Source organism: Phocoena sinus, chromosome 8, assembly GCF_008692025.1.
Source record: "Phocoena sinus isolate mPhoSin1 chromosome 8, mPhoSin1.pri, whole genome shotgun sequence".
Classification (NCBI taxonomy): Eukaryota; Metazoa; Chordata; class Mammalia; order Artiodactyla; family Phocoenidae; genus Phocoena; species Phocoena sinus.
In genome coordinates this window covers 106,245,942-106,266,127 of record NC_045770.1, presented here as the reverse complement: position 1 = coordinate 106,266,127, position 20,186 = coordinate 106,245,942, and the positions used below count along the sequence as shown (strand labels likewise).

Genomic DNA, 20,186 nt, shown 5'->3' with positions numbered 1-20,186 from the left:
CCTCTGCCCTAGACTTAGCCCCTGACCCCCATCGTATGGAGACCAAAGCCTGGGAATGTTGAAGCAGTTCGTATTCCCGCTTCATTGCTTCCCACGTCCCCCACCACATAGGCCGACAGGACATCCAGGCCCGCAGGACCCAGGTCTCGCCCGTCCCCAGCCTCACGGGCCGTCCTTGCCCCATCGTGCACTCTGCTCCAGCTGCACGCCCCACCTCCCGTCCCTCTGGAGACCCCACACTCTGTCTGGCCTTGGCTTTGCACGTGCTGTTCCCTCTGCTTGCAATGCTTCCCCTCCCCCCTTCTGGTTAATTTCCATCCGCCCTCCAGGTCTGTGTGAGTCTGCTCTGGCAGCCATAAAAAAGTACCATGGACTGGGGGGGCTGAAACAACAGAAATGTATCGTCTCACAGGCCCCGGAGGCTGGAAGTCCAAGATCAAGGAGTCAGCAGGGTTGGTTCCTCCTAAAGCTTGTGGAAGGCCATCTTCAATTTCACGTGGCCTTTCTCTCTCTATGTCTGTCTCTATATCCAAATTTCCCCTTTTTATAAGGACACCAGTCACACTGGATTAGGGCCCACCCTAAGGACGTCACTTTAACTTGATTACCTCTGTAAGACTCTCTCTCTAAATAAGGTCACGTTCTGATATCTTGAAGGTTAGGACTTCAACATACCAATTTGGGAGACACAATTCTGCCCATAACAGGGTCTAAACCCCAGTGTCATTCCCCGGGGATCCTTTCTCTGACCCCCTCCTCCAGAACAGATCAGATACACTGAGGACCTCCTTTGCTTCCCCTTCATGGCCCACACAGCCCATGAAATTGCTTGTTCAATATCTACTCACCCCCCTCCAGACTCCTAGAAGACAGGTGTCCACCTGCCTTATAACCACCACCCACCTAACGCCTCTCACAGAGCAGATGCTCAGCAAGGATTTGTCAAAAGACAGGCAACCCTTTTGAAGCCATGCCCCATGGGGTCCAGGCTTAGTGCCGTGGTACACAGGCACACAAACACACATAATCACACACATGCACACACAGTCTATGTATCACTGAGGAGTGACGTCAGTAACAAATAACAGAGAACCCAACTAACCTTGACTTAAGCAAATAGAGTTGTTGTTTTTTTTCCTCACACAAGAGGTCTAGCAGTAGGACGCAGCTGTGGTTGGCTCTGTGGATGGCATCTCTGCAGTTCTCTTGGCTTGCCATTTCTGCTTGTAGCCTCGCCATTCCATCTTGTTGCCTCATGGCTACAAGGTGGCTGCCATGGCTCTGGGCATCACCTCCATCTTCAAAGTATGAAGACAGAGGAAGGACAGTGCCACATGTCTTTGTCTTGCCTTTTCTTCTTAATCAAGAAAGCGAAAACCAAAACCAAAAACGACACCTTTCTCCAAAGTTCCTAGAAGACTTCTGTTTATTTCTCAATGGACAGAAATGGGCCACATGGCCACCTCCATGGCTGAGGAGGCTGGGAACAGGAGTGATTAGTTCTCCTATCCTCTGGAATGGGAGGCAGTGAGTCAGAAAGTGTTTATAGAGTGCGGTTGGGTCAGCCCACCAGCAGTGTTCAGGCAGAAGTCCACAACGAATTTTGAATTTCGGGATGTCTCTGGTTGTTTCTTTGCACTTCCCGAACCTCCGGAAGGGCTCCCAGAGCCTGCACCAGCGAGCCTCAGCTCCCCTACAGCCCCTTCCTGGAAGGCGCCCAGGCTCCTGCCTCCTGCCCGCCTCCCTCTCCTTCCCGAATCTGCATCCGCAAGGCCCAACACTCAGAGCTGCAAGGATGGAAACTTCCTCCCCAGGGGCAGGAGAGAGAGGAAGAAATGCAGCAGGGCGGGCAGACGGCGGTGGGACACTCACAGCCAGTTCTGCCCCAACGCGAATGAATGAATGAGTGAATGAATGATGCTACTGTGTATCTCTGATAAATAGCGTACACAGGTGATAAATAGCGTACACAGGTGATAAATAGCGTACACAGGTGATAAAAAGGCCACGTGGGGCAGCGGACATGTGAGCAGTCGGTGTCAAGCCCAGGAGTCAGCCCTTTTCTGGGTCTCTGTCTGCTTATCGGAGGACAGAGTGACTGTCCAGGGCACGCCTTGCTCCTGGGTGGTGTCTCCGTGTCCCCTGTACGTGCGTCAGTGTCACACCTGTTGGGAGGGGCAGGTGCACTCTCGCCAGGAGCCCCTTGCAGCCCAGACACAGAGGCTTGAGGCCTCCAGGACGGGTTCTGAGCAGCAGGGGAAGCCCAGCCAGGGTGCTGTGCTGCTCTGGGGAGAGAATAGGAGATACAGAGGTTTCCCCAAAAACAGTGAAAGAAAAGGCCTGGGTGGGGCAGGGGAGAGGGGCAGCTCTAGCCAGCACCACTCTGGCGGTCTCTCAGGCGGGGACCCTGTTGTGACACTCCTCCTGGGTGACAGCACCGAGCTTGGCTCTTTCTCAACTTGGGGGACCCACGCTCTTGCCTGATGCCCTCCTGGAGCCACGCCCGGGCCACTCTCCCACCTGTCCCCCTTGCACCCCGTGGAGAGGAGCGCCTTACCTGTCCAGGGGCGTCTGCCTTTGGCGTGGAGTTCTCAATAACATCCAGTGAATCTATTAAAAAAAACCCGAGGAAAATTCAGCTTCCAGCTCTGTTGATGTACCTGGCACCAGGCTGACCCTCCCCGCCAGGGATGGCCACATGCCTGGACAATACGTCTGAGGCAGCTCTGGACAGCTGCTGGATAGCCAACCATGTGAGACTGCAGTACCCAGAGAAGGAAGCTCGGGAAAGGAGCCACAAGATCCACTGAGACAATTCCCACCATGGCTCCGCAAGCTGGCCGGTGGGGGTCCTCGGAAGGCATGCTGGGCCCACCAAGCCAAGGAGACAAAGATCAGAGTTCGGGACACTGATGCTTCTGGAAGCTGCGGGGCAGGGCAAGAGACAGGCCCCAGACTTGGGGGTGGGATGTGATTCCAGAGGTTGGGCATTGCTGGGGCACGTGGTCCAGCCAGGGTACAGAGAGTCATTGACCCCTGCACATCCGGCTGAGTACAAGAAAGTCTTGCCTTAGGAGCAAGGATGCCATTGTGAGGCAAGACCCACCTTAGACTCCCCCGAACAAACTTAAATCAGCCCTGATAGGATCTACAGGAGACAGTGTGGGAGGGGGATCTCCCTGAGCTAGAGGGTCGTGGGAACACCTTGGGCTCCCCCAATACCCACCAACAAAGTACGAAGTCGAGGACGTACAAGTTCGGGGAGCAGAGAGAAATGGAGAACAAATACCAACACTCTCCAGAGGGAGAAAAGAGGATGAATGTCCCCACGATATACCCTTCATAAGTTTCAGTGCACAACAAAAATATAGGTAGATAAAAAAAAAAACAAACAGGAAAATGTGAACCGTAGTCAAGAAAAAAGCAGTCAATTAAAACGAACCACAAGATGACTCACGGGCCAATAAAATAATCGCGAGGGCGCTAAGGCATTAACCATGAAAATAAAAATTGGATGAACTGACTTCAGCAAAATTAAAATATTCTGGGCTTCAAACACCATGGTAAAGAAAACTGAAAGCCAGATCACAGACTGAGAGAGAAGATTCACGACGCACATCGCTGCCGCAGGATTTTCATTCCAAAGATATAAAGGACTCTTAAACTCAACCATAAAATAAACAACCCAATAAAAATGTGGGCACAGGTTACAAACTTACACTCCCCAAAGGAGACATCTAACTGGCCAATAAATACGTGAAATGCTTCTCACCACCATTAGTAAGCATGGGAATACAAACTCAAAGCGCAGTGAGGTGACACTTCACATCCACTAAATGGTTTGTGTTAAAGATGGGCGTTACCAAGTGTCAGCTAGGATACAGGGCATCTGGTATCCTCATACACCGGTAGGGCAGCAATGTGAAGTTGTCCGTCCACTTTGGAAGAATTTGGCAGCTTATTTTTTTTTTTTTTTTTTTTTGATGTAAAGATGTTCACTCAGACATCCAAGGAAGAACTGGTCGACATGAGGAAAAACCTTTCCAGGGGAGACTGCGAATGTCTGGAAAGTTGGCAGTTCCTTTTAAATTAAATATACGGTTACCGGACAACACCGTTGCCCCACTCCCAGGGATTCACCCAGGGGAAAGGATAACCTACACCCACAAAAGACTCAGACACTGAGTTCACGGCGACAGGAACCGGGGCAGCCCACTGTTCATCAACACGTGAATGATAACAATCCAGGGTATGTTCGGAGTGAAAGGAACAAAGTATAGATCCGCACAGGCTCCTGAAACCTCGTCATTGCTCCGCTGACCAAAAGAAAGATGGACCCACAAGAGTGCCTGCCACATATACCACCCGCATCCCTGGCAAATCTGAAGTGTAGCACCAGATGGTCACCTGTAGACAAAAAGGTCTGATTCATTAGAAAGCGGCACAAGAGACCTACCTAGAAGCATTCTGTATTCCAGTGAAGGTGATGGTTGCCCAGCTGTGTACATGTGTCCACTCGTTGAACTGAGCACTTAAATTGGTGGGTTTCGTTGTGTATAAATTATACCTCCGTAAAGCTGATTTAAAAAAAAAAAGTCTGAGGCATTGGTGTTTGCCTTCCTTCTCTGCCCCAGACTAGGTAGGGTAACTAACGGGGACCGTGTGTCCAGATCCAGGTGTTCTGTTGGTGGGCTTGGCGAGGGCTTGATTCCCGGGAGCAGGTGGAAGGGGCAAGCATTAACCCAACGGCAACCCAGCAGGTTTGTCGTGGCAACAAACTACCCCCACCCCCTCCATCTCAAAGGTCTACAGCAGCAAAGGTTTGTGTCCCACGTACTTTACGTGGAGCCACAAGTCGGTCCACATCCTTCACGCCAGGGTCCAAGCTGAAGACACAGTCCCGGCGAGGAACACGCTATTCTTGTGACAACACTCAACGGCACTTCAAACTCCTCCCGGGACGGGTATCCTGTCACATTCCGTTGGCGCCAGCAAGCAGATGGCCTCGCCCAGCAGCACTGAGGCAGGGATGTAGGCCCTTTCTGCACGAACCACTGCCATGTCACAAGGTGACTCTGGGGATGTCCTGTTCTCATACGGGAAGGGGACACAATAGCTGGGAACAAAACCTCCACCTACTGTGTCTTCCAATCAACACACACACACAGACATACACAAGACCCTTGCACAGAGCTTCACACTTTGCCAAGCCTTTTCATAGCCACAGTCCCATTTGATGACGTCAGTGACGTAAAGGTGAAGGGCGACCTGGGACGGGAGAGCCCACTGTAAGCTCTAACCATTGTCCAACCCTTGACCTGACCCGCTTTCCTCAGACGCTCCTTACTTAGTGGTGGCCCTACAGTCCCCCGTCCCCCCCAGGCTGGAGACCTGGGTTGCATCTCTGACTCTCCTCTGTGACCCTCCACATTGACCAGTCAGTGTGTCACGGAAGATGCTTTCATTACAAGGAACAGAACTCCTGGCTCAAACTGGATTTAAAAACACAGGGACTTCATGGCTTCAGGCACAGCTTGACCCAGGTCAAACCATAGGGCCAGGAATTGGGCCTTCTTTCTCCTTCTTTCTTAACTCTGCTTCCTTAAGGTTGGTTCCATTCTCAGTGAAGAACAGCCATCAGGACCGTGCAGGGTGCGACCTGCACCTCTGTCCATGGTGGCTGCCCACATCTGTCGGGTTAATGGGGGAATGGAAGCAGACAGCAGGTCTCTCCCATTTCTGGGCAACCAAACTTTTCAAAGGCATGGGAGGCAGGCCGGCTGAGGTCCACCAAACAAGGCAGGCTGCTAGCTTTTAGTGACCCATGTGAGAAAACAACCTAAGGGTGGGGTAAGAACCACCCAGAGGGATGAGAGGGGACAGAGCCCAGAGCACACAGGACTGGGGATTGTGCCTGACCCCAACAGCCAGAGAAGAAAATCTCACCGCTCATGGGGCATTCATTAGAATACTGAGAAGAATTTTGCCTCAGTAGCGGGGGTAAAACTAACCCCAGACAGGACACTGTGCTCTTCCCACCCAACAAATCTTAAAAGCAAGACCAGGGCTTCCCTGGTGGCGCAGTGGTTGAGAGTCCGCCTGCCGATGAAGGGGACATGGGTTCGTGCCCCGGTCCGGGAGGATCCCGCATGCCGCGGAGCGGCTGGGCCCGTGAGCCACGGCCGCTGAGCCTGCGCGTCCGGAGCCTGTGCTCCACAACGGGCGAGGCCGCAACAGTGAGAGGCCCGCGTACCGGGGGAAAAAAAAAAAAAAAAAGCAAGACCAAATAAAGATCAGACTGTCTCCAGGGAACCTAACTGCACCCAAGAACAAGGTGAAGAATACTTTTTTTTGGATACCAAAAAATATATGGCCCCCAGCAAAGTAAAATTTGTAAAAATGTCAGCCATTCAATCCGAAATTCTCAACATACAGGGGGGAGTGGCCAAGATGATGGAGCAGGAGGACCCCATGAGCACAACAGAGTTACAACTATTGACAGAGCAACTCCTGATGAGAAAGACCAGAAGACTAACAGGAAAGATCTTCTACGACTAAAGATATACAGAAAAAAACACAAGATGGGTAGGAGGGGCGGAGACACACAGTCTAGTCGATACTCACACCCCCAGGTAGGCGGCCCACAGATGGTAAAGTCATCACGATTGCAGAGGTTCTCCCCAAGGACCAAGGGGTCCGAACCCTACATTGGACTCCCCAGGCCAAAGGTCCTGCACCAGGAAGACAAGACCCCAGTACATTTGGCTTTGAAGGCCGGCAGGGCTTATTTTAGGGAGACCGAAAGGGTTGTGGGAAATAAAGCCTCCACTCTTAAAGGACACACACAAAACCTCACAGGCTCCAAGACCCAGGCAGAAGAAGTCATTTGAAAGGAGTCAGGGTCAGACCCACTTGCTGATCTTGGAGAGGCTCCCAGAGAGGCAAGAGACACTTGGAGCTCCACCTGAGGACACAGGCACTGGAGGCTGCCGTTTGGGGGGCTCTTCCTACCACGTGGGCACCGGTGCTGGTGAGCGCCATCTTGGAATCCTCCCTCTAGCTCATTAGCACTGGGGCCCATCCCGCCTACCAGTCTGTTGTCCCCAGTACGGGGACGTCTCAAGCCAAACAGCTAGCCAGGCAGAGACACAGCCCCACCCACCAGCAGCCCAGGTGCCTTAAGATTCCCTGAGCCCACGGCCAATCCCCCAGACCCAGCCCTGCCCTCCAGCATACCAGTGAGCTGGCACGAGCCCCAGGACCCCCGGGGCCCCACTGCCAGGGACCCCAGGATGCAACTCCATCCGCCAATGGGCAGGTACCAGCCCTGGGATCCCCTGAGCCTTGGCCCCACCCACCTGCTGGCAGACATCAGCCCTAGGACCACTACAGCCTGCCATGTTAGGACAGCAGGCCAGCACCAGCTCCAGGACCTTCTGAGTCCCACTCACCAGCAGGCCAACAAAAGCTCCAGGATCCCCATGGCCCTGCAGCCAGAGACCCCTAGGACCTGACCTGATAGAATTAGCATGTGATCCAGCAATTCCACTCACGGGTATTCACCCAAAGAAGACAAAAACACTGATTTGGAAAGATATATGCATTCCTATGTTTACTGCAGCATTATTTACAATAGCCAAGATACTGAAGGAACCTAAGTTCTCATCAATAGATGGATGGATAAAGATGTGGTACACACACACACACACACACACACACACACACACAATGGAATATTACTGACCCATAAAAAAGAGTGAAATCTTGTCATTTGTAACAACTTGTATGGACCTAGAGGACATTATGCTAAGTGAAATAAGTCAGACAGAGAAAGCCAAATACCGGATGATTTCATTTATATGTGGAATCTAAACAACAAAACAGATGAACAAACATAACAAAACAGAAAAAGAGAACAAGCTGGTGGTTGCTTGTCAGGGTGTCAGGGGAGGAAAGAAATAGGTGATGGAGACAAATGGGTCGTGGGTATGAAATGTGCAGTGCAGGGGATATGGTTAATAACTATGTAACATCTCTGTATGGTGACAGACGGTAGCTAGACTTACCGTGTTGACCGTTTTCAAATGTATAGTAATAATAATGAATCACTCTGTAGCGTAACAGGGACTAACATAGTATTACAGGTCAATTATACCTCAGAAACAAAGAAACAAACAAACTCATAGAAAAACAGATCAGATTGGTAGTTACCAGAGGTGGGGGTAGAGGGTAGGGGTAGGGTTAAGGGGAATTAGATAAAGGTGGTTATAAGATATAAGTACCAGAGATGTAATGTACAACATGATAAACATAATTAACACTGCTGTATGAAAGTTAAGTAAATCCTGAGCTCTCATCACAAGGAAAAACTTTTCTTTTTTAATTTCTCTAACTTTGTATCTATATGAGATGATGGATGTCCACTGAACTTACTGCGATCACCATTTCATGATGTATGTACGTCAAATCATTATGCTGGACACCTAAAACTTTTACAGTGTTGTATGTTGACTGTATCTCAATAAATTGGAAGAGGAAAACAAAAAGCAAAAAACAAAACTATCAGTATGCAAATCAACAGGAAAATACAACCTAATACGAGGAGAAAAATCTATCTACCAAACTGGCAAAGAAATGACAAATACGATAGGATTAACAGACAAGAACATTAAAACAGATAATAAAACTATATTCCTACACCGCGGTAATATCACGTGAAAGCACGAGCAGGAATCTGAAACTGGGTGAGAGGCGTACCATTGTACACCTGTACCGCCTTTGCACATTTTCTATAAATCTAAAGTTATTCCCACATTAAATGTTTATTTTTTTTTAAAGCTCGAGGAAATCCTGAATGTGTTAAGTAGAAACATAAAAGATATAAAAAGACCCAATGTGAATGTCTAGAGATGAAAACGAAAATGTCTCAGATCAAACACACACTGGTGGGGTGAATAGTATACTAGACATTTGCAGAAGGAAGGAGAAGTGAACTCGATCACAGAAAAACAGAAATTATTCAATATGAAACACAGAGCAAAAAGACTGACAAAGAAATGCATGGTGACAGTAAACTGTGAGAAAGCTTCAAATGCCCCAATACATGCATCATTGGAACCCCTGGAGGAAGGAGGGGAGGCAGAAACAAATATTTGAAGAAATAATGGATAAAAAGTTTCTCAATTTGAGGAAAACTATAAGCCTACCGGTCCAAGAGGCTCAATGAAACTCAAACACAAAAAACATGAAGCAAAATGTACCAAAGTACATCATCATCAAATTGTCTAAAACAACAGAGAGCTTTAGTAATCTACTACTGCCTAACAAATTACCCCAAATCTTAGCAGATTGAGAAGAGCAGACATTGATGATCTCACAGCGTTTCTGAGGGTCAGGAATCTGGGAAGGGCTTTGCTGGGTGTTTCTGGCTCATGGTCTCTCGTGAGGCTCTAGTCAAGATATCGACCAGGACTGCAGTATCTGAAGCCTGGGAGATCCAAGCCCACTCACAAGGCTGTTGGCAGGAGGCCTCAGCTACTCACCGTGGGGACTGAGGGCACCATCTTGGAAGCTGCCGCTACAAAGGTGAGATCTTGAAAACATCCAAGATGACAACAGATTTCTTGGCCTAAATGGAGACACACAGATCAATGGAACAGCATAGAGTCCAGAAAGAGACCCACACACATAGGCTCAGTTGTTTTTTTGACAAAAGTGCAAAACTAAATCAGTATGAAAAGATAATCTTTTCACTCGTTCTGAAACTACTGAATACCCACATGCAAAAAGAAAAAAAAAAAAAAATTTCAGGCTTCCCTGGTGGCGCCGTGGTTGAGAGTCCGCCTGCCAATGCAGGGGACACGGGTTCGTGCCCCGGTCCAGGAAGATCCCACATGCCGTGGAGCGGCTGGGCCCGTGAGCCATGGCTGCTGAGCCTGCGCGTCCAGAGCCTGTGCTCCGCAACGGGAGAGGCCACAACAGTGAGAAGCCCACGTACCGCAAAAAAGAAAAACAAATTTCAATTGACTCCTTATGCCGTATACCACAACTAACTCAAAGTGGATCATAGCTCTAAGAGCAAAACTTAAAACTGTAAAACTTTTAGAAGAAAACATAGGAGAAAATCTTTGTGACCTTGGGTTAGGCCAAGATTTTTAAGATACAACACCAAAAGCATGATCCATTAAAAAAACTGATAGTGGCTGAGAGTCCGCCTGCCGATGCAGGGGACACGGGTTCGTGCCCCGGTCCGGGAAGATCCCACATGCCGCGGAGCGGCTGGGCCCATGAGCCATGGCCGCTGAGCCGGCGCATCCGGAGCCTGTACTCCGCAACGGGAGAGGCCGCAACAGTGAGAGGCATGGTGACATGGTGTATCACAAAAAAAAAAAAAAAAAAGATACTGATAAATTAGATTTCATCAAAATTAAGAATCTCTGCTCTTTGAATGATGCTGTTAAGAGAATGAAAAGTAAAGTCACAGATTTGGAGAAATATTCGGAAGTCACAGTATCTGATAAAGGACTTGGATCCAGAATATACAAAGCCAGTAATAAGGAAGCAAACAATCAGATAAAAATGGACAGAAGATTTAGAAAGATGGAGAATTAGCACATGAAAAGATGCTCAATATCATTTGTCATTAGGAAATGCAAGTTAAAACCCCAATAAGATATCATTATGTACCTATTAGGATGTCGAAAATTAAAAAGATCCATGATGCCAAGTGTTGGCAAGGATGTGGAGAAACTGGAACTCCCTTGTACTTTGCTGGTGGGAATGGAACATGGCTGTTTCTTCAAAAGTTAAACATTCACCTACCATTTCAGTCTTAGGCGTGTACCTAAGAGATATGAATGCACACGTCCAAAGACTTGTATACAAATGTTCATAGCATTCGAACATAAATATTCAAACATTATTTGTAACAGCCCCAAACTGTAAATGACCCAAATGTCCCTCAACAGATAAATGAATAAAAACAAACCATGGACCATCCACACAGTGGGATCCCACTCAGCAAAAAATAAACTCTTGGTACAACGACAACATAGATGAATCTCAAAATAATTATGCTGAGAAAAAATTTCAGGCAAAATAAGGGTACATACTGTATGATCCTATTTATATGAAATTCTAGAAAATACAGCCTGGAGAGACAGAAAGCAGGTTAGTGTTTCCTCAAAGTAGTACACATCATCCCGGGTCCAAGGCAGAGGAAACAACCCATTTAGAGTAGGGAGTTCTGGGTTCCAGTCCCTGCTTGGCCACTCAGAGCTGTGTGACTTTTGCCAAGTCACTCCCCCTCTCTGTGCTGTTTCTTCCTCTGTGCAGGATGGTGGTGGGACAGGTGAGACCCAGTGAGCCTCCAGGCCTTAGTACCCTCACCAGGAGAACTAAAGCAAAGAGCCTTCTGCGTGGCAATGGGCCCAGCGTCCACCGGGTTCCAGGATTCAGAGGACCCGGGGCCAGTGTGTGCTACCAGCCCCTAGCAGCCAGGGGCCAAGGCGGCCTGTGCACTTGGCCTTGTGGCTTCTCAGCACAGGCTTTCCCAGAAGCCAGCGTGCGAGGCATCATCAGGACTCGTTGTCCCAGAGACAGGCACAGAGTGACCCAGTGGTGCTGCCAGGGCTCCAGAGACAGGCCCCAGGACCTAGAAGTAGGAGACCAATTGTCCTGGCCTGCTCAGGAGACTGAACTTTCAGGCCGGGGGGCTTTCAGTGGTAAAGCCGACCAAGAAAGCCTCACAGAGCCCGCACCCACGGCGTCACCTCCCCTTCCCCAAGAGCAGAGTAGCCTGTACTGAGCACAGAGGAAACCACCGCTCCTAAAAGTGGGACCCTTTCACCAAATTTTCTCTCCTACCTCAAAAATGATTTCTGGGGGTTCCCCTGGTGGCACAGTGGTTGAGAGTCCGCCTGCCGATGCAGGGGACACGGGTTTGTGCCCCGGTCCGGGAAGATTCCACATGCCGCGGAGCGGCTGGGCTCGCGAGCCATGGCCGCTGAGCCTGCGCGTCCGGAACCTGTGCTCCGCAACGGGAGAGGCCACAACAGTGAGGCCTGCATACCGCAAAAAAAAAAAAAAAAAAAAAAAAAAGATTTCTTATGGGATGAATAAAAACCCAGCATTGTCATGATTATGGAGCTAGGCGCCTTCGTCCACCTGAACTGTAGACTCCTTGGGAACCCTTAGGCAGAATGTACCAAACGCCTTTCAATTATTCATATTCTTTGACTCTGAAATTCCTTTTCTAGGAAATGCCCCCACCGAAATGCTCAGACATGGGAAATCTGAACATATACATACGTTCACTGCAGTGATGTTTAAAATAGTAAAAAAAAAAAAAAAAAAAAATTGGCAACGACCCAAATATGCATCACTGGGGATTGAACAATACATCCTTGGGATTCTGCTGAGCAGCTCAATTCTGACAAAGCAGGAAGCCGTGTCCAGTGGCCAGAGGTCGCCACAATGTTCTGGTACCTGGATAAAGTCCCAGAGCAGCAAGTATTTGACCCACCGACAGGAAATGGAGCCTTTGTACCTGCGGAGACTTGGAGAGAGGTCTGCAGGTGTCCCAGGGCTATATCTCTGGAAGCTGGGGTCACTATCATGTATCTTTTTACTTTTTCACTTGTGCTCTTCTATATTGTTTGAATCGTTTAGGTGAGGCTTTGTTTATATAATCAGCAAAAGTAGTCATGGCATTTTACAGTTTATAACAGGGCTGCCCTACAAAGATATCCCCTGGGGAAGTGGCGGGGGATAGCAACAGATCTCAACCTTTGTGCCCTGATATCTGGAAGCTGGGTCAGTCCCAATCTGTTCCCTGAAAAGAGGGGGCAAAGGAGCCAGATTGGGTCTGGCAAGACAATAGTCTTTTGTCCTCGAACTTGGAAGGCAGACTGTCATAAATTTTGCTTTAGAAGTTCTGGGGATTCTAGGAGACTGAGGACATTAGAGGTATAGGGAAGGACACTTCGCTTTGCAGAGTACAGACGTCCAACTCAAACTCCAGGTGGTTGTTAACATGACCTGTATAACCTGGAGGTTCAGGGCCAGATCAGGCTATCTTCAGGTATAGCTGGATCCAGGTGCTTAAACAAAGCCCCTGGGGTTCTCTTCCTCTTCCCCTTTCTCCCTATCTTCTACTTTCAGTTCTTCTCATCTCTGCTGCACTTAGCAAGCCCCAGCAAGAACTCGGCTTGCCCAGCCTGGACCACAAGCCCATCCCTGTGACCAGGGGAAGCGGGGTATGATGACTGCCAGCTCCCTCCAAGCCACACTGAGGGGGAGAGAAATTGTGCGAAATTTTCCAAAGGAAAGAGCGTGCTGCTGCCTGAAGAAGGAGGAGAATCTTGCTCCACACAAAAAAGTGCAGAAGCCAAGATCCACTGTAGCCGCCTTCTACAGGTTCTAGTACTTGTCTGAGCGGGTACATGCTCAGAGCTTTACAGCTCTCATCTTCCGGAGTACTCACAGGCCCTGGTCGCTCTGATCCCCAAACAGTCCAGAAAGGCAGATGGGATCATTCTCCCTTTACTGATGAGGAAACAGAAGTTCAGGGACACCGGCTAAGTGGTCCAGCTCACCAGGTAGTAAGTAGCAGAACTGGCTCCAACAGTCAGGTTCTCCGATGTCAGATCTCCCTGTACTTCTCTGCTCTGAGGCTCAGGCTGTGAGGCATCACCCCCATCACCAGCAGGATCCCCACCGCCATCATCAACAACGCCATCACCATAGCAATCACAAAAAACATCCCTGACACCTTCCACCGGGCAATTCATCACAGAGCCGGAGTTCACAGCTATAGGCACTGCCAAGGAACTGTGAACCTCAACCGAAAAGGAGAAGTGGATTGAATCAGATTTTCCTGGTGGGAACTCCTTTCTCGGCAGCCAGGCCTGGGCCTGGCTCTCTGTGGCCGGAACCCAGCATTGCAGTCACGGCATTGCGATGCTTCTCCCAGATGACTGGGCTGATCCCAAAGGCCTGGGATGGTGTTCAGGGATCAACACACGTGAGTCACCGAGGCTGACATTCTTTGGAATCTGACAAGGTTTCTACTTTGGGAACCTGCTTATTTGACTCAGCAGTGGTTCACCAGCAAGCAGGCGGTGAATTTGGGAGCACGCCCTCCTCGTTAGTTGCGCTGGGGCTGCGGGAGGCTGGGGTGGGTCCTGGGGGCTGTGCTTTCAGGCTCTGCTTGTCTCCTTTGTGGAACTTGGGATGGAAATTAGGTTCCGAGAGATGAAACGCTGCACCCCAAGGCTGCACGGTAACAGGAAGAGGCAGAGCTCGAGCCCCGATCTATGAGACGGCAGAGCCCACAGACATCATTGCCCCGCACTGTCACCAGGCTGGCCCTTTGTTTCTGCCATCCATCCCGCTCTGCCATGGGCTCTCTGTGGCTCTCTCCCAACTTTGGGGGAGGATGGCTGGGTGGTTGGTGCTGGGTGCGGCCGAGGCTGTGCCCCATCTCCCCGCACTGAGTGGTGGCACGTCAGGAGCCTCTTGGGGGTGCAGCGTGCCCCCCGGGCTGCCACGGGTTGGGGTGACTGTCAGTCTGGGTTCCACCAGGAAAGAGAGGACTCAACGCTGAGAAAACTGCAGAGTGGAGGGAAACCACGCAAGGTCGGCAGCCTACCGCACCCCAGGCTGCTGTCACCCTTAGGCTGAAGGGATAACGGGAAAGTAGCACTGCCAGAGCCTGGGAGGAGGAAATCCCAGAGAGAGAGCTGCCGAGGGAGACGTGACCTTCAATCCAGGGACACAGCATGCCCAAGGTGACGGCCCAGGGGAGATGCTGTGACATGGACATTCACACCTCACCCTCCTCCCGTCTCTTACCTGCAGCCACAGGCCCAGGGCCAAGCCCAATGGGAAGCCAGAGAGTATGGGAGCCCAAGAAAGGAGTCCATCAGGCTCAGCCCCTGGGGCAGAGAGTGGGCGTCTGGTCTTGTGTCTCCTATGATGAAGAGAAAATGTCCTCGGCCTGGGGAATCTTAGGATGTGTCTGAGGCCAGAGGTTGAAATGTCACAGCAAGTAGAGGTATCCGTTGGAGTTTCCCTACCAAAAATGGGGGGACATTGGGAAGGGGAGATAGGCGGCCAAAGGGAATTTCCCCTCTGTGAAGCCCGCAGGTGGAATAGGACATCCATCCAATGCCAGGTCTTCCAGTGCGTCTGCACGTCCTCCGGGGGCGGCAGCTGGCCTTGGATGCATCATCTGGGGACAGGTGTGCACACAGACCTGTCTGCAGTTCCTTCTCATTCTGGTACGTCCACGATTCCTACAATGAGCTCTCTCTAGCCCTTTCCCTGTGGGAGACCCTCAGGGACCAGAAACCCCCAGAATCATTGCCAGGGGTACTCAGCCCGTGGAAATATCCTTTCTCTCCCCGGGGCTTGCATCCCCCTGGAGAAAGCCCCAGGCTCCACCTCCAGCCTCAGGAATGCACCGACACCTCCACCCACTGGTCCCTCCATAGTCCTGGGCGCTGGCTCTCTCATCACACGGTGATGGGGCAGGTCTCCCAGCCAGGCTTTGGGGAGACACAGTGAAAGTGCCATTCCTCTGGTTTTTAAAGATCTGAGAGCCGGCTATGATGGAGGAAATGCAGATATAGCGTTTATACATAGAAAAAGCATCTAACTCAGGCTTGGAAGACCAGGGAAGGTCACATGAGCTAAGATCTGAACAGCTGTTATGCAAAATACCCAGGGCATGGCATCCCACTTACCCACCAAGTGAGGGCTCTGAGATAAGAGGTGATGTCACCTGAGAGCTGCAAACAGGCCCGTGTGGTGGGAACGCAGAAGGTGGCAACAAAAGGGGGTGTGGAGACAGGTGGGGACAGATCTCAAGTGTTGCCCCCCGAGACAACAGCAGCAGTGCCCAGGCCAGATGGTCAGGTTGAGAAGGAGCCCTCTGCTGCTGGGTGGGGAATGGGCTGGAACAGAGCGAGACTCGCGGTCAGGAGGCCAGTGAAGAAGCTGTCAGAGTGGTCCCAGGGAGGATAGACTAGGGCGATGGGGGTGGAGAAGGAAATTTCGTCAGACCCAAGAGCTCCCATGAACATCAAAGAGGCCCCTAGGGCTGATGGATCCCCCACAGGGAGTGATTAAGGGGGTAGCACCGAAGATGAGTCCCGGGATTCTGTGTTGGAGAAATGGGTAGATTGTAGTAAGTCTTCAGATGGAGAACACGGGGGAGGAAGGTTTGGGGTAAGATGCTGAGCTCCTCATTTCTGGTCGCAGCACAGTAACTGGAACTGGATCAGCCCCTCTGTCATAAGCAATCATAAAACTGCACAGAATATACGAGGCCACTGTTTTCAACATCGTATCAAAGGCAGGGCAAGACTGTGAACCCCAAGAGGAGAAAATAACATGAAATGAGCCTTGAGAGCTCCCTGGATCTGTACTTGGGGACACTTCCTGGACCGCGGTGCAGCATGTGGGCATCCATGTAGAATTCAGAAATCCCACTGAACGGACGGTGCAGAGATGAGAGTTTGGTATTGTTGAAGCAGCTAGAATCTTCAGAGCTGGAAGCTGTATGGGGAGAGGGGAGAAAGTCCACGTGAGGGTCCCTGGGCTCTGATGAGACCACCTGAGTCTTGTTTTTTGATAACTTTTTTTTTTTTTTTTTTTTTTTTTTTGGCTGAGTTGGGTCATCGTTGCTGCGTGCAGTCTCTCTCTAGTTGCAGCGAGCGGGGGCTACTCTTCATTGTGGTGCACAGCCTTCTCATTGTGGTGGGTTTTCTTGCTGTGGAGCACGGGCTCTAGGCACAGGCTTCAGTAGTTGTGGCACGCAGGCTCAATAGTTGTGGCTCACGGGCTCTAGAGCGCAGGCTCAGTAGTTGTGGCGCACGGGCTTAGTTGCTCCGCGGCATGTGGGATCTTCCTGGACCAGGGCTCGAACCCATGTCCCCGGCATTGGCAGGCAGACTCTTAACCACTGCACCACCAGGGAAGTCCCCACCTGAGGCTTAACAGGTGGTCTCAAGCCCTAAAGTTTTGAGAGTGGAACAGAGATACTAGATGTCAAGCAACACTAGGGGACTTTGGGGTTCCTTCCCAACCACAGTGGAATAACCTCATTAACACTAGGGTATCTAGCTGTGACACCAGAAAGGCCTCATCTTAATAATAAGGTTCACACCTTGGACTAAAGCCTACTGTAGACCTTCTATAACAAGAGGCCTTAATAAGATTTGCTTGGAGCTTGATTCTCACCAAGTTAGAGAAGTTTGGGAGATGCCTTAGGCTTTCCACAGATCTGCCATAACAAATAATAAACCAAGACCACCCACATTCAGGTAATCAACCAGTAACTGAAATGCCTGCTAGAACAAAAATCAACCCTTTTCAGAGGGAGATATTCGAATCCAGAGTTTCTACAATATATCATGCACAATGCCCAGTATATAATCAACAATTACCAAGTACACGAAGAAACAGAAATGTGACTCATCGTCAAGAGGGGAAAGCAACAGTCAATAGAATCAATCCTGAAACGGCCTGGATAACAGATTTAGCAAACAAATCTTTCAAAGCAGCTGTTATAAATATGTTCAAATATTTAAAGAATAATTTACTCAAAGAATTAATAGAAAATATCTTCATCATAAGGGAGCAGATAAGGAATCTAGGCAGAGGAATGGAAACTGTAATAAAGAAACAAATGGACATTCTAGAAGTGAAAAGAACAAAAAGTGAAATAAATACACTGGTAGGAATCATGAGTTACTAGGTTTGAAACATCCCACGATGCCTCCACTTGGGTATAATGTCTCCACTTGGGTATCCATCCCACTTGGGTAGGATACCCAAGTGGAGACATCAATATATACAATTGGAGATATGGGTCTGACATTCAGGAGGGAAACCAGGCTGGGAGATAGATATTTGAAAGTCATCAGCATGGAGATAAAAATGGATGAGCTCATACCTAAGGCTTTGGAGAGTGGTGCAGTCCTCAATTCAGCCAAAGTCTTCAATCTCATTGGGAAGTGAAAAAAACCAAATAAGCAAAAACACAAACACTGAGCTCTAGAGAGCTTAGGTACCTGCAAATAACACCCACCCTTTCAGTCCCACATCTCAGAGGACCCTGCCCCCCAAGAAGAGCCTCAACTAACCTTGCACATTTTGATGCCCAGCTACTAATTACAAGTTCCTTATGAAGCAGAGAGGGGCCTTGGGGATCCTTCTCTGCCAATGAGAGCTGCTTTGGGGAAATTGCTGTGAATAGGGCTCCTTGCTGGTGCCTAGCAGACCAGTTCTCCTGCTCCCTCCCACTCTTGCAAAACCTGCTCTGTGATTTGCTTGATCCTGGAACCAACAGCATCCCCATGGGCACCCCATACCCTTAGGCTCCGGAACCTGAGGAGGGGAGTGGGGGCGGTGGCAGCTGTTAGGAGCTGCTCTTGGCAACCCAGTTTCTAGGGTTTGTTGAAACAGAAAAATAGGAACAGGGCTGCTGAGATGGGGGTGAGGAACTCCCCATCCAGTGGAGAGGTCATGATTAATAGTAGTCTTTATATGAGCTTTTACCTTCTGCAGGCACTGTGCCACGCATGTTACGTGAACTGTCACGACGTCCCCATTTTCCACGTGAGGTCACAGAGGTTGAGAGAAGTTCAGCGACTAACACATAGACAGTGGTAGATCTAGGATTTGAACATAGGTCTCTCTGTTTCCAGAGCCTGTATGTTTAGACTGAGGTGTGTGCCCACCTGTTTTTTAGACCTATTTCTCAGAGTCATCCTGGTCTCTGAAAACGGCTCATCATCTTCCCAGTTTCTTGGTCCAAACACCTGAGAATCACACCACTTCCCTTCTCTCCCCAGACAATTCACAAACCTACTCTGTCATCTCTACCTACAAAATGTGTCCTGAGCCTGCCCCACCTCTCCAGCTGTGTCTCCACTGTCCTCTCTAGCCTGGTCTACTGTGATATCCTTCTCACCACCTTCCTTGTTTCCACGCCTGCATCATTCTGTACACCCCCACGTGGGAGCCAGAGACATCCTTTGAAAAACTTAGACCAGTCATCCTCCTCTTAACACCCTCCCTTGGTTTCACATGCTGCTCAGAACACAATCCATAGTTCTTACCTGACTCCTTGTCAGGTCTCAATTCAATGTTACTTCCTCATCAAGTCTTTCCCTGACAACTGAAGTACACCTTCTCTGCTACAGAACTTCCCTGACTCACCATAGGGATTTATTTGTTTTCTGTCTGTTTCCCTTGCCCCCACCCCCATACACACACACACTGGGAGTGTCACCAGAGCAGGAACAATCTGATCATTTTCTAGGTCCCTGGAGCCCAGCAGAGGAGGTAATTGAGCACAAATTTTGTATGGATGTTGGATGGATAGATTGATGGGCAGATGGATGGATGGATGGATGGATGGATGGATGGATGGATGGATAGATGGATAGATGGATGGGTGATGGGTAGATGAGTGGATGAGTGGATGAGTGGATGGTGGATGGATGGATGGATGGATGGATGGGTGGATGGATGGTTGATGGATGGGTGAGTGGGTAGATGGATGGATGGGTGGATGGGTGGATGGGTAGATGGATGGGTGGGTGATGGGTAGATGAGTGGATGAGTGGATGGGTGGATGGATGGATGGATGGGTGGATGGATGGTTGATGGATGGGTGAGTGGGTAGATGGATGGATGGGTGGATGAGTGGATGGATGGATGGGTGGATGGGTGAATGGGTGGATGGGTGGATGGGTGGATGGTTGATGGATGGGTGAGTGTGTAGATGGATGGATGGGTGGATGAGTGGATGGGTGGATGAGTGGTTGGATGGATGGATGGATAGATGGATAGATGGATGGGTGATGGGTAGATGAGTGGGTGAATGGATGCATAGGTGGGTGGATGAGTGGATGGGTGGATGGATGGATGGATAGATGGATAGATGGATGGGTGATGGGTAGATGAGTAGATGAGTGGATGAGTGGATGAGTGGATGAGTGGATGGGTGGATGGATGGATGGATGGGTGGATGGATGGTTGATGGATGGGTGAGTGTGTAGATGGATGAATGGGTGGATGGGTGGAATGGATGGTTGTGTATAGAAAGGGTCCTCACACCCTCCCTTTTCTCCAAAGTGGTTAGTTTTGTGGCTGTCTCAGTGTCACCCATTGAA

The 20,186-nt window shown here is 49.8% G+C and overlaps 1 long non-coding RNA gene across 4 annotated transcripts; it reads right to left on the bottom strand.

The window, feature by feature from the left end:
- Positions 1–1,410: 1,410 nt before the first annotated feature.
- On the bottom strand, positions 1,411–19,414 carry LOC116757403. 4 transcript variants are annotated; one of them, XR_004350950.1, is made up of 5 exons: positions 18,565–19,414; positions 17,960–18,009; positions 10,687–10,843; positions 9,543–9,628; positions 1,417–2,610 (listed from the first exon to the last, which is right to left on the bottom strand). It is a non-coding gene; the product is annotated as an uncharacterized LOC116757403 (long non-coding RNA). The 4 variants fall into 4 exon arrangements; XR_004350951.1 differs by lacking the exons at positions 17,960–18,009; positions 18,565–19,414 and adding an exon at positions 13,596–14,391; XR_004350952.1 differs by lacking the exons at positions 10,687–10,843; positions 17,960–18,009; positions 18,565–19,414 and adding an exon at positions 13,596–14,391 and having other exon boundaries at positions 1,417–2,165; positions 2,558–2,610.
- Between the last annotated feature and the right edge of the window lie 772 nt (positions 19,415–20,186).